This window comes from Salminus brasiliensis, chromosome 8 (genome assembly GCF_030463535.1).
Source record: "Salminus brasiliensis chromosome 8, fSalBra1.hap2, whole genome shotgun sequence".
NCBI lineage: Eukaryota > Metazoa > Chordata > Actinopteri > Characiformes > Bryconidae > Salminus > Salminus brasiliensis.
In genome coordinates, this window is record NC_132885.1 from 8,089,515 (window position 1) to 8,103,813 (window position 14,299).

At 43.0% G+C, this 14,299-nt stretch overlaps 1 protein-coding gene across 1 annotated transcript in view; it reads left to right on the top strand.

Annotated features, from left to right (window-relative positions):
- The first annotated feature begins 2,712 nt into the window (after positions 1-2,712).
- Positions 2,713-14,299, top strand: part of nr1i2 (nuclear receptor subfamily 1, group I, member 2) — a 34,195-nt gene continuing 22,608 nt past the window's right edge. Inside the window, exon 1 of the mRNA XM_072685492.1 lies at positions 2,713-2,895. The gene's annotated coding sequence lies outside the window, so the exon portion shown is untranslated. The remainder of the gene's footprint in view (positions 2,896-14,299) is intronic.

A 14,299-nucleotide genomic window follows, 5' to 3' on the forward strand; every position in this document is an offset into this window, starting at 1 on the left:
TTTCTCCTCCAGAATGAAGCTCAGTAAGTGCTGGTCTTCAGTCTGTTCCTTCACAGATTTTATGTGGTGTTAGCATAAAGAAACACTCTGCTGCTCCTCTGCTTTACTAAACTCCCCACCGGAGGATTCCTAGTGGACTTGACCCTAAGACTCTTCACCATCTGAACGCCACTGCTTTCCACAATGAACGTGTTCACCGCTGTGCAGCGCTAAAATCAGAGCTTCAGCCAAGACAGACTAGTCTTTCGTCCATGTTGGAGAGACTTCCAGACATATTAGCTGCGCTCCTGTTGGCGATGCTGAAGCTCATCGAAGAGTTTTAAAGGAGCTTAACAACTGAAAGGCTCTCTGTTGAATGATGCAGGCCGAAGTTCGTTAACGCTAATGTTCAGAGCCGGACGTGACGACGTCCTACTTGATAGGAAATTCACTAAAATGTTGCATTATGTAGTGGCGTGTACTGCATCCCAATTCAACTTCCAAGTAGGAAATTTCAACCAGAACGGCCCACCAACTCAGAAAATCGGGAGAGCCTCACCAACCCAGAGTTCAAAATCCAAGATGCCTGCTCTGTACATCAGCACTCCTGTCCATCTGTGTCCCATGAAATCAGTTTTCCATGATATTTAGATGCACAAAGTACCGAGTAATGCATTGTTATTAACTGGTATCAATGCTAATGCTAACAATGCTAACCTGGGGACATAAGAAGATGGACATATTTTGGTTAGATTTACTGTAAAACTCCAGTAAAGGATTGTCAAACCAGTTGTGGTAAACTTCAGAGCCTTTAGCTAAAAGCTAACGTTTCGAAGTAGTATAAAATTATCGAAACGTTTAACATGAACGTGGTCGGTGAACAGAATGTAGCATTACCACGTCTTTAGCATGCATTCATTTAAAAAAAAAAAAAAAAAAATTAATTAAATAAATGTTTCCTGATGAATATTAGCATTTCGGTATGCCACCATGAATTGACGTCTCATTTGAGTATTAAAATGTAAATATTGCACTTTTGGCTTATTAACATGTTTTTTTTATTATGTAAATATTTCTAAATATTGTCCCTCAGGCCCATTGAACCCCAGTTGCCAGGTATCGACAGTTCACTGCTAGACATAAGCGATTAGCTGTGTTGTCATTAGCATTCGCATTACTAAAGACTAGATGACAAATCTTCAGTTCAGCCATGACTGGGTGCCTTCCTGTCTGAGTAGGCAGCATTTCCTACTCTTCAGACAGTCTTGATCTTCTGACACAATTTTGAAGACGTGTGACGTCAATTAAATCTTTTTGATCGTATGGTTCATACAGTGGTGAGATTATCTTCCATCTACTCTACATTTACATTTATGGCATTTAGCAGACGCTCTTATCCAGAGCGACTTACAAGGTAACTCGTATTACAGAGGTGGGCCAATGTAGTGTTAGGAGTCTTGCCCAGGGACTCTTATTGGTGTAGCGCAGCATAGTCACCCAGACCAGGAATCGAACCCTGGTCTCCCACATGGTGTTGTTGTAACGCAATGGTAGGTGGTGGTGTTATCTGTTGCGCCACACCAACTACTCTAGATATCAAAAGCTGGTGGAGCTCTACGTTTCAACCCCGTACCATCTTAGTTAACAAATATTCACCAAAATACTTGGTATTGTGCCAAATACAGACGTACCCGGCGTGAAAAAATACACCCTATCTGTACAACAGTGTTCGCTGGTACAAACCCCTCCCCCCCTGTAACGTTTCTGAATGTGACGGGGTTGAATCGCCGTTACGGGGTTGTATAATTGTTACGAGTGAGCAGCAGTTTATTGGACTAACTGTCTCTGCAGTCCAGAGAAGGATTTCTAGTATTTTCTTTTTAGCATTGCTGTGAGTGTTTGATTGCTTTCAGCCATTGGATCATTAGTGAGGTCAGGATGTTGGACGATCACCTGCCCAACTCATCTCAAACGTACTGGATGGTGCACCGACCATCACTGCAGAGAACACAGTACTTCCACTGCCCCACAGCTCAATGCTGGGGGGCTTTATATACCCCTCTAGCCCACACCTGGCATTGTAGGGGCAGTGGTGGCTCAGCGGTTAGAGCGCAGGGATATCGATAACAGGGTTGTGGGTTCGATTCCTGGGCTCGGCAAGCTGCCACTGTTGGGCCCTTGAGCGAGGCCCTTTACCCTTTCGGCTCCCCGGGTGCTGGAGTTGGCTGCCCACCGCTCTGGGTGTGTGTGTGTGTGTGTGTGTGTGTGTGTGTGTGTGTGTGTGTGTGTGTGTGTGTGTGTGTGTGTGTGTGTGTGTTCACTACCACAGATGGGTAAAATGTTAAATGCGGAGGACACATTTCGCTGTACAGTGACCAGCATGGTGCCAATAGGTTCATCATGAGAGTCCTATTCTATTGGCAGTACTTCTCTACAGGGACTAGACAAGCTGAATGTGTGTGTGTGTGTGTGTGTGTGTGTGTGTGTGTGTGTGTGCATTTGCACATCTGTGTCGACAACTGAAGCAGCTGAACATTAGAAGGGGTGTCCACAAACATTTGGACATCTAAATAGGAAGGCAACTCTCCCACGCTTTGAGCGCAACCGTCAACTAGTAGCCAATCACATGAAGGGGGCGGTCCCTGCCCTGCCCCAATACGGGTGTGGAAAGTGAGCTGCGTCCCCTGCTCCACCTCTCCTCCGCTCCCCCGCTCCACCGCTCCTCCACCTCTCCTCCACTCCTCCACTCCAGAGAAGGTCGTTGTTGTTCGCTCTGCCGGGACGAAGCCCAAACCTCGAAAATGCGAGCAGTGGACCCGTCACTCGTACCTCGACTTTTAGGACACAGGCCGTGATGGCAGCGTCAGCTGTACGTTTGGACACGGGACCTGAGACAAACAGTACGTGTGTGACATGGTGAGTGAGGTGGTGAGTGAGGTGGTGTGGTGGTGTGGTGGTGTGTGGGGGACGTGCTGTGCTCGGCTCTGTGGTGGTGTTGTGTTGTGGGGAGGGAAGTGTCAGAGCCAGCGGTTATGAAGGGTCTCTCTCTCTCTCTCTCTCTCTGAATGGAGCTCCTAACTAACTTGGGTCACAACTCTGGACCTGTGTTCTCCTACAGCGCCCGAGAGGAGCTCGGTGAGTTGTCCAGTGCACTGTACAGGCATGTCTCCTGCTTCCTGGAAGGATATTCTGGGTTCTGTGGCAGCAGGTTTAGCTAGAACCTCTGAGAAGTTACAGAAGGGTTGGGGGTTGGAAGTTGGAGAGTTTGAGGAACTGTGATTAGTGATTTTCCTCCTAGGTCATGTTCCAGAAGATACACAGATCCAGCTACTTCAGCTACTTCAGGTTGCAGCCATTGCTGACACAGATGTGCCAATGCACACACACACACACACACACACACACACACACACACGGTGGGTGCTCTAGTCCCTGTAGACAGTAGGAGTACGGTCAGTAGAATAGCACTAACCACTGAACCAAGCATGAACCTGTTGGCACCATGCTGCCTAATGCCAGGCGTGGGGGATTTAAAGCCCCCCAGCATTGAGCTGTGGCGCAGTGGTGGTTGGTGCTCCTTCCAGTACTTTTGAGATGAGTTGGGGAGTTGGGGATGAGGTGGGCTCACTAACCCCACTAACACCTCCTCCGAAGAAATCTTAGACTTGGTTGGTTTAATAAGAAACTGTGAAAAAGAAGGCGTCCCAATACTTTTGTCAATGTAGTGTAGAAGAAATTATGGGGTTAGGGTTGCAGGTGGGCCGCCGGTGTTAACTGTTAAGCCACATGCACAGCTAGGTTAATGTACTGGGTATAACGCTGTTTTGGGGAGGGGTGGGGTGCAAAGGACTGGCCAGGCTGCATATTTCAACCTGGGTCACCCACATTACATATATGCATGTTGCAGTAGGTGCCTGACCTAGTTGGCTGCTGAAGTGGGTAGATCCATATCAGCTCAGTGACATCTCAGACCCATCAACTGCTCTGAGTTTCAGTGAAGCTTAAGCAGGTTTCTTATTGACATGTTCAGTTCCACCTTAAATAGGGACCTTTTAAGGTGGAATTGTGTGAAGTGTAAATTAGGAGTCGGCCTTAAAGGCAAATTCCACAGAATTACTAAAATTTCGGCACAATTCCTTGTCATGGAGAGGTAAACCGACTCAAGTCCGAGGGGTTTGTTGTCAAATCGTTCGTTGTTTTTCCCCCAACAGTGTCCGTATTGATTTTAACAACAAATTATGCATACATATACACATACATACACATCTGTATAGCACTGCTGCCACACACAGACGTCGTATTTCCACAAAGACGAAAAAGAAATCTCTCAAATTCGCACTCATACATGTTCTGTTGGAGACGATCAATCGCAGGGTACCATAAACACACCTTTTTCAGACACTCCCACCAGCAAAACATCACAGACAGTCACACCTTAACTTGAGGAAAGTGGAAGTCAGTGTAAAAGGTCACTTTGGAGCATGAAATTGGGACACAGTATATGTAATGTGAATATATGTATATATATATATATATATAAGGTAAGGTGCACATATTGTATGCATTTAACCCATCTGTGATAGTGCACACACACTAGTGTGTGTTGGGGGGGAAGTGAGTATACACACCCAGAGTGGTGGGCAGCCAACTCCAGTGCCCAGGGAGCAGAAAAGGGCCCAACAGTGGCAGCTTGCCAAGCCCAGGAATCGAACCCACAACCCTGTTATCAATAGCCCGGCGCTCTAACCGCTGAGCCACCACTGCCCATCTGTATGATACTGGAAGATAAAAAAACTGACATAACTTTGTTCTAAATCTAAAAAATACACCAAATTTCCACAGATTTCACCAGAATTCACTGATCCCACATGTCATGTCATGCTAATAATAATGCACTAATTAATAATCTGTGTTGAAATCTGGAGTGAAATAAATGAGATATTGGTATATAATGTGCATCGTAGAAACTGAGAACAGTGAATTTACCTTTTGTATCAAGCAACAGAAAAGTTGCAGCCTGACGTGTCTGATTAAATTATGGGTCATTGCACGTCCTGCTATGGGACTATTGCACATATACACTGCAATGCTGATGCTAAAAACACAGTGGCAGCCTTACACAGTGTAAAGACACAACTGCCAGTTTCATGTCATGTCGAAAAGTATAAAGTTAGGTTGTTGAAGATGATAATGTGACTTTTATACTGTTATTGCAATACACCGATCAGCCATAACATTAGTACCACTGAAAAGTGAAAGTCATTGATTTTGTTCATCTACAGCAGCATCTGTCCAGGGGTGGGATCTACAGATTAGGCAGCAGGGGAACAGTCAGCTCTTGAAGGAGATGATGTGTTTACAGCAGCATAAGAATCTGATCCATCAAGAACCAAACTGTGAGGCTAGATGACTGGGTCAGAACATCTCCAGAACATCAGGCAGGTCTTGTGTGTTCCCGGTACGCATCCAAAAAAGCACAATGGGTGAACTAGCCACAGGGTCATGGAACTGATGTGATTCATGGAGGCCCCACCTCACATCTTAAAGGACTTCTGCTAACATTAGCCTTGGTGCCAGATACCACAGGACGCCTTCAGAGGTCTTGTGGAGTCCATGCCTTGAACGGTCAGATCAGCTGTGGCAGCACAAGGGAATCCTACTCAATACTAGGCAGGTGGTACTTATGTTATGGCTGATCGGTGTATTGCGATAATAGTATAAAAGTCACAGATTCATAAATTTCCAAGTAAAAGAAAAGTTTATCTGTTATCCAATCAGAACAGTGGGATGTGAGGTCAGAGTACAACACTGCTCTCTAGTGGTCAGGGGATAAACACTATACAACACTAAACGAACCGCTTTCTGGCTTCAGTCTTTACACCTAAACTATTCATTAAAAATCAGTGCTGTGCTTTTGAGAATCGATACATTACTGCAAAACTTTTTTTTCATGATTAGGGATGTACCAATCCATCTTTTTCTGTTCCGATACAGATACCGAACTACCAAATCGGCCGATACCCAATACAGATCCGATACCATTGTATCATTGTATCATTGTATTGTTAAATTTAAGGCATCAGGACTGACGTAAATATTACTTTACTAACTTAAATCAAACAAAAAAAATCAACACAGATATAAATGAGCCCAATTTCTGATTATTGGTCACTAAAATGAATAACTGTGCTGGACCTCGGCACAGTGCTGTCTGGGCTCAGGACTTTTATTCTGTAATGTGAAGTCTGTGAGACTAAAGACTGATAGTTGATGACCGGTTGGAAGACAGGCTGGTTAGGGGAGGTCTTGCTGTTTGCTCTGATGTGTGTATGAGGTCTGTAGGTTCTTGGAATCGGGTTCTGTGAATGGATCGATTCTTTGAATCAGACTAATTATCCACTACCCGATCCAGCTAATTGTGTTAGTATCAGGACCGATATCCAATCCTAGTGTCGGATTGGTGCACCCCTAATCACAATATGCCAATATAACGATATTGTGTCACCCCCATTCTGAATTAATATTAAAACAAGTAGGTTAATACTTTTAGTTACTAACTTATTAATTGAAAAAAAATACAGTCTTTAAAAATGACAGTTTAAAAATCCCAGTTTTATAGTGGAGGTTTTGGGATGTGGGGAGGTGTGGGTCTGCTGAGTTCATAGACAGGGTTAGGCAGCAGGCCCTCTCAGGGGGTTGTGGGAGCAGCAACATTCGCATTATAAAATGGATAGTTCTAGTCCTGAAATCTGATTGGCTCACAACATCTGACTTCCATATTAATGCCCCTCTGATTTGCCCAGTCGTTAGCTAGTTTGCAGCTTTTTAAAAATGGAAACTTTTGAGGTAAAGGGTGTCATAGTGTCTAACTTCTCCTGTTAGCCTGCTTAGCCACCAGAGTTTAAGTTGACCAGTGACTGACCCTGACAGGTGGAGGAACTTTTATCGTGTTTCACAATTTTTTTTGTTGCTGTTTTATTCAGTTCTCCCTAAATAGCGTGAAAACTGCTACAGTTTTCTGTAGCAGTCCCTTCAGAAAGAAGAAAAATCTGTGCATTTCTAATCAGCACCTTGAATAAACTTAAACATATTTAGTTTTATTATTTTAGCAAAATTTTATTTTGGACAAAACCTCCTCAGGCTTAACAACAGTGCTCACTGTTAACGGACTGCATTGTGTGGTGGAGGGATAGTTTATAGTGTTTTTTTTGTAAATATATACATTTATTAATTAAACATTGGTGTATTTTATCATATTTTATGGTGTCCGCCGTTGTAAAAGCAGTAAGCTGATCGAAATCATACATTACTGCGGTTTTATTATGGAAAGGAAGTTTCGGCACGATGCTCAGCGTGAACCCTTTTAGGCGCACACAGAAAATTTCTATCAAATCATCGGGTTTGAAGCAAATAACAAAACCCTTGAACTGAAACACATTTAGGGTGTTATTCTTAGGGTGCTGTTTATTTATTTATTTATTTATTTATTTATTTTTAGTGCAGGGTCAGATTGCATGTGCATTAAGTGGTGCTGACTATATCATTCACTTTTTCCATTTAATACTCAGATTGCTCTGGTTTTATTGTCTTGTTTTTGTGACAAAGATAAACTCATATCTTTGTCTGGTCGATGCACAGGATCTACTCTCATTTCTGCAGGAGAGAGACAGTAATCCTGATATCGAGGGGCTTTTGTAACCCACATTAGAATGTCAATTGCTAAAGTTTGGTCAGGTTAGTTCATGTGCTCAAAAAGATTGTAATCAAATAAACACCTAAAAAAGACCAGGGGGTCGGCCAATTCGTCTGTGTTAGCAGGGCCAGAAACAGTGTTATCCTGTATGCACATGTCTATCACCATTTCCCCATGGTATTACATGGTAACTCTGGGTAACCCTCTATCTCACATAGATTTACAGTGGTTACAAGGGAAAACCACCACATTTTAGCCTGTTATCCACAATTACTAACTGCCACCATACATGCGGGCCACCCTGGTAAGCAGTTTTGGAAAGGCTCTTCCAACTACCATGTAGACCCAGCTTTGGAGCAAAACTACTAACTTCTTGCGTCACTTCCTGTGTGCTACTTTTTTAGCTATACCCCCCTAAAAGAAAAACACTAAATATTTTCAAAACATATAAAGTTTTCCTTTTTAAACACAAATGCAAAGTAAAAATGAAAGAAGACAAAGTGGTTTCTTACAGTGGCCACCATGCCATTGACCTAACACTCTAAAAACAAAGGTGCTACAAGGGGATCTAAGAGCAAAGCCATCACATATTGAACTGATTCTTACACTTTCCTGCTTTTAACACATCATCACCTTCAAGAACTGGCTGTTCATTTGCTGCCTAATATATCCACAGACAGATGGAGCCGCTGTAGATAAAGATAATTTTTTCACTTCACCTGGTACTAATGTTATGGCTGATTATAACATTACAACCACTGAAAAAAATCAATGAATAACATTGATTATCTTGTCACAACGGCACCAGTCAAGCAATGGGATCTACATATTAGTCAGTAAGTGAACAGTCAGTTCTTGAAGGTGACGATGGAACCGTGAGCAGAGCATCTCCAAAACATCAGGTGGGACAGGCCAGATTGGGTGTTCCCAGTATGCAGTGATCAGTACCTACCAAAAGTGTCCAAGGAAGGTCAAGCGGAGAACCGGCGCCAGGGTCATGGGTCCCCAAGACTCATTGATGCTTTTGGGGAGCGAAGGCTAATCCATGAGCTCTGATCCCACAGAGGAGCTACAGTAGCACACACATCTGAGTCCAGGCCGGGGTGTTTTGGCGGCACAAGGTGAACCTACACAATATTAGGCAGGTGGTTTTAATGTTTTGGCTGATTGGTGCATATAGAGATATAGTAGTCAGAGTCAAGGTACAGGTGTAGCTTGTAGAATGTTGTGTTATCTGATTAAGTAGATGTGAATGAAGGTTTTCTAAAGGCCAGATGAACAGCTTTCGAACTGCCCAGTGTGATGACCTGTCTCAGTTAAACACAAAACCGTGTGCTGAACTGATTAAGTGTGGAAATAATAATGGATTAGAAAGCATACCTAGTCCTTTTCACTTCTCAACACTCCCTAACACACACACACACACACACACACACAAACACATTTAGAGCTTCCCATACGAGTGCTTAAACAATTTGACACCTGTTGTTGTAATTAAACAGCACTTCCTGCTGAATGCTGTAGTAACAGCGGCATTTCTGGCTTTTAGGCCTGCAGACAAAAGAGCCCCTGTCAGGCCTTTTTTCTAGTACATTTATGCTGTTATGTACTATTATGACTTAATGATCATCATTAAACGTCTAGAAAAATGACCGGGGAACATTCTGTTATGCTTCCATTAGAAAGAGCAGAGTGAAAGACATGTACAATTTTCTGATTCCTGAGCTAAAAATAGCTGTTATAGCGTGTCAGTCCACACCAGGGTATACCTACAAGCAGTTTTAGGCAAGATTTCAAGTCAAGCTCTGGGGACAAAGCTGCTAACATGTGTAGTCATACTGGCTTTTTTGGCCCTGAATCTGATTCTGAATATTCCAACAGGTCTAGACCTTATTCTGAGCCCCTGTGGCCTAATAGATAAGGCACTGGCCTTCTAAGCGAGGGATCAGCACTGGTCTACCACCGGCTTACTACCTGCCAGCCAATAGGAGTAGGAGTCTGTCAGATAGCGTATATATTAAAGATGTTGTGGGATGTGTTCACTTGACCATTGAGTTTGTGCCTGATTTTGCTTGATAAAGGTCAGAAAATCTTACCTCAGAAATTGTTTCTGGCACCTTTAGACGTAGGGCAGTGGTGGCTCGGCGGTTACAGTGCAGGATCCACTAAGCTGTCACTTTTGGGCCCTTGGGCAAGGCCTTTAACCCACAGTGCTCAGGGGTGCTGTAGCATGGCTGACCCTGAGCTCTGACCTGGCTTTCTAAGCTGGGATATAAGCAAAGAGGAGAATTGTGTTTCGCTGTACTGTACAGATATACTGTTGTTATTGTGTTCCATAGTACCTGAACGTACAGAATGTACAGTATATCCATGCTGTCAAGTTACAGTGTTACCATTGCAGTGATGCATTTCTGCAGAAAGTTTGATGGTAATCTGAAGTGATCTTTGCACACAGTGAGGAGTTTAGCATGAAGGTGAATGAATGTGAGGCGATTGACAAACACCACAGCAACTCTCACACAGTTTTAAAACAGCAGATCAGCCAAGATTAGACCTGTTGCGAAACTGAAAGGAAATTCCTTTCATTTGGACGAACCAAGGCCAAGCAACGATTACATAAGGAGAGAATACCAGTCCAGTCGACCTGGAACTGAATTCCATATTAATAATTAACGGAGAAAATTATATTCCTCAACAAAATTGCTTCGGCTGAAATTCTAACAAGCACACAGCGGGTTACACTAGTTGTTACACTCGCACCTATGCACACACTTCACTCCTGCTGTGAGAACCACGCTGTGGAACCAATCCAGATAATCAGCTACCGCCTCATGCTGCACTTTGGCCCCTCACCCTCAGCCTACTCAATCCTGCTCTCTCCAAATACTCTCTCTTTTTATTTTACTTGTTATTCTGACGTCTCAATAACACAGGCATTATTACTATTAGTACTATTATTATTATTATTATTATTATTAGTAGTAGTAGTAGTAGTATAATTATTGGGCTGTTTTACTGTATCGCACTGTATAATAGGTGTTAGTGCATGTGCAAAAAATATCCAGACACCCCTCCTAAGGTGCATCTTAGCTGCACTGACATACACTATATGGGCATAAGTATTGTGACACCTGCTCATTCATTAGTTCTTATAAAATAATAAAATAATAAAAGGTCTTTTGTTTGGAGTAACTGTCTCTACTGTCAAGGAAGGCTTTCTGCTATATTTTGGATTGCATTGTTGTGCAGATTTGACCGCATTCAGCAACAAGTGCTGTAGTCCAAATACTTCTAATAAACACTCTGAGCAGAATGTGTTGTGTATAGTACTGAAAAAAGGATTCTGTGACTTGATAAGACAGTGGACAAAACTATTTGGACTCCTGTTCTTTTTTAATTATGTTTCTTCTAAAATCAAGTGTATTAAGCAAGAGTTGATCCTGCTTTTGTTGGAGTAACTGTCGCTACTGTCCAGGGAAGAAAGCTTTTTGCTAGATTTTGGAGGAGCATTGTTGTGTGGATTTGACTGCATTCAGCAACAGGAGCTGTAGTAAGGTCAGGATGTAGCATGATCGCCACTCCACCTCATCATCCCCAACTCCCCAACTCATTCCAGAAGTACTGGATGGAGCGCCACCATCATTCCAGAGAACATAGTTCTTCCACTGCTCCACAGCTCAATGCTGGGGGGCTTTATACCCCTCTAGCCCACACCTGGCATTAGGCAGCATGGTGCCAATAGGTTCATGTTTTTCTGCTCCAGAGAGTCCTATTCTATTGGCAGTACTTCTCTACAGGGACTAGACAAGCTTTGTCAACAATAGGTGCAACTAAACATAGCTGATTACATTCGTTAGAAGGGGTGTCCACAAACATTTGGACATATAGTGTAGCAGTTAATTAATCATCTATAGGGGATATTGAATTATTTATATCAGTAATTGAATGTAAATCTTTGTATAATCTCCATAGAAAAGCATTGTGGGTAGTGTTGTCACAAAACTGGAATGTTCAGTTTTGAAACAGTACCCTGAAGACGAACTGTTCAGTTATCGTAAACAGAAGCCCACAATAGGTCACAACTTGTTTGTTTAATGGTAACCAAATCAGATTAGCTTAGGTTCTTTCAGATTTCAAAAGCAGAACATCAGAAACACCTTTATAGTTATGAAATTATAAACATGTGCAAGCTCATACTCGATCCAGTGCAGTGATTCATATAGAAGCCTTGTAATTCATCCCCTATATCATGTGAATTAATCAAATCAAAGTTTCTTTGTCACATAAGTAGTCATACACATCATAAGAGTTATAGTGAAAAGCTTTAAAGACTGTCACTTAAAACTACAAGGATAAAAAACAAAAGAATGGACGTATCAAATATAAGGATCAAACAAAATAACATAGAATTAAAAATATATAGAGATGGAAATAACTATATATATATATATATATGTATGTGTGTGTGTGTGTGTGTGTGGACACTTCTTCTATTGAAAGCATTCAGCTACCTTAAGTTGCACCCATTGCTTACACAGATGTGCAAATGTATACACACGGCTTGTCTAGTCTAGTAGTAGAAGTACTGCCAATAGAATAGGACGCTCTGGAGCAGATAAACATGAACCTCTTGGCACCATGCTGCCTAATGCCAGATGTGGGCTAGAGGGGTATAAAGCCCCCGAGCATTAAGATGTGGAGCAGTGGAAGATCTGTGTTCTGTGGAATGGCGGATGGTGCTCTATCCAATATTTTTTGGCTAAGTTGGGGCCAAGGTAAATGGGAGATCTTCCAACATCCTAACTTTTTGTAGCTGACTGCGATCAAATCCTCACAGCAATGCTCCAAAATCTGGACAGAAGAGACGGTTACTCCACCAAAAGCAGGATAAAGTTTTTAATAAGCAGGTGTCCCAATACTTTTGTCCATGTAGTGTAAGCCAAGCCAAGCCAATGCCAGTGCCATGCAGCAGCTAGTTGGGTTTTAGGCCCTAGCTGTGGGCTGTGGAGTGACTGAGCTCTGTCCAATAGCTTTACCGTCAGTACCTCACTTCATTAATCCTCTTGTGGCTAAATGCAATCAAATCCTCACAGAACTGTTCCAGCATCTACTGTAAATCCCTTCCCAGAAGAGAAGCTGTTATTGCAGATGAAGGAGCACAAAGTGCCCTGAATGAATACCTCATCATTACTGAGGGGTCTGATAATTGTGGAGAACTGTGCTGATTTACAGGCACACGGTAGAAACGAGGCAGGGGAGCCATAGCCAGCAGGGTGAGCGAGGTGTAGAGGTGAGGTGTGATGGTGGTGAGCACTGTGTGAGTGGTGCCTCCCCTGACTCTGTAACTCTTACTCCACACTTCCAGTAGAAGCCTTAATGGCCTTCTTGTTCAAGTAGTGAAGTCTTGGGCTAAATTGCACTGCCAGCGGTTAGTCACACTTTAAATTAGACCAGCTTCTTCATAGTGCAGGTTTATGGTTCATCTGGGCTGACCCTTAACGTCTTTACATAACTAGCAGAAAGTCTGATGCTTCGTGATGATTAGTATTGCTTTTAATCTATGCCTTATATAAAGTGTTTATTTTTCATATTTCATGACTGAACCTGGTGCCCTCATGCTTGTGCTGTAGAGGCTGCCTCTCAGTTCTACAGCTCCTGACACATAGGCTGTACGTCCAAAGGTTTGACCAGCATTTCTTCTGAAATCAAGGGCAGCCTGTACTCTTCTGTGAAGGTTTTACACTAGATGTCGGAACGCTGCTGTGATTGCATTATAAGATTGTATTAATCTCCCAAGATTAATGCTGTTTTTAACTTGTTGACATAATTGGAATCTGCTTGGACAAAAGTATTGGGACACCTCCACATTACACCCATCCGATTTTCTAAATCCCTAAATCCCTAGGTGACCTTCAGCACTCAGTGACTCCACGCTGCAACTTTACGTGGTCTGATACTTGGTGGCCATGTTGCTGTGGTTCCTAAATGCTTCCACTGTTCAATAACACCACTCACAGTAGATGGTGGGATATCTAGGAGGGAAGAAATTTAACCCCCTGACTTGTTTTGGACCGATGGCGTGCTTCTACAGAACCACGCTGGAGGTCAGTGAGCTCTAGGTACTTGATTTTATGCACCTGTGGCTGAATGGGACTGAATGAAGGACCTGAATTCAATGAGTAGAAGGGGTGTCCCAATACTTTTTTTATTGTGTGTAGCTGTTCCTAAGGTGCTAAATGTAAAATATAGGGGTTTTATAAACAAACTATTCTGCAAAGCTAGAACCAAAGACCAAACGTATCACGTAAATGCCAGGATTCAGAGACCTGTGAGGTGAAGACACTGTAATAAGGCTGAATTAAAGCAGAGGGATATGCTCTTGGCTGATTAACATTATCACTGCCTTAGTAACCAGAAGAGGAGAAAGGCTTGACGGGCACTGAGAGGAGTTAGTGGTCCCTCATGGCTTCCATGGTAACGTGCGATTTATGTGTGTAGGTCGCGTTCTGAGCAATGCGAGGGAGCTCTTCCAAAGGAGAGAATGAGCATGAGAACTCGGCACGTCTGCAGGGTAGGGGTACCAATCTGTTCCATGGTGAACAGTCTTCACCTGGTGAATGTCTGCAT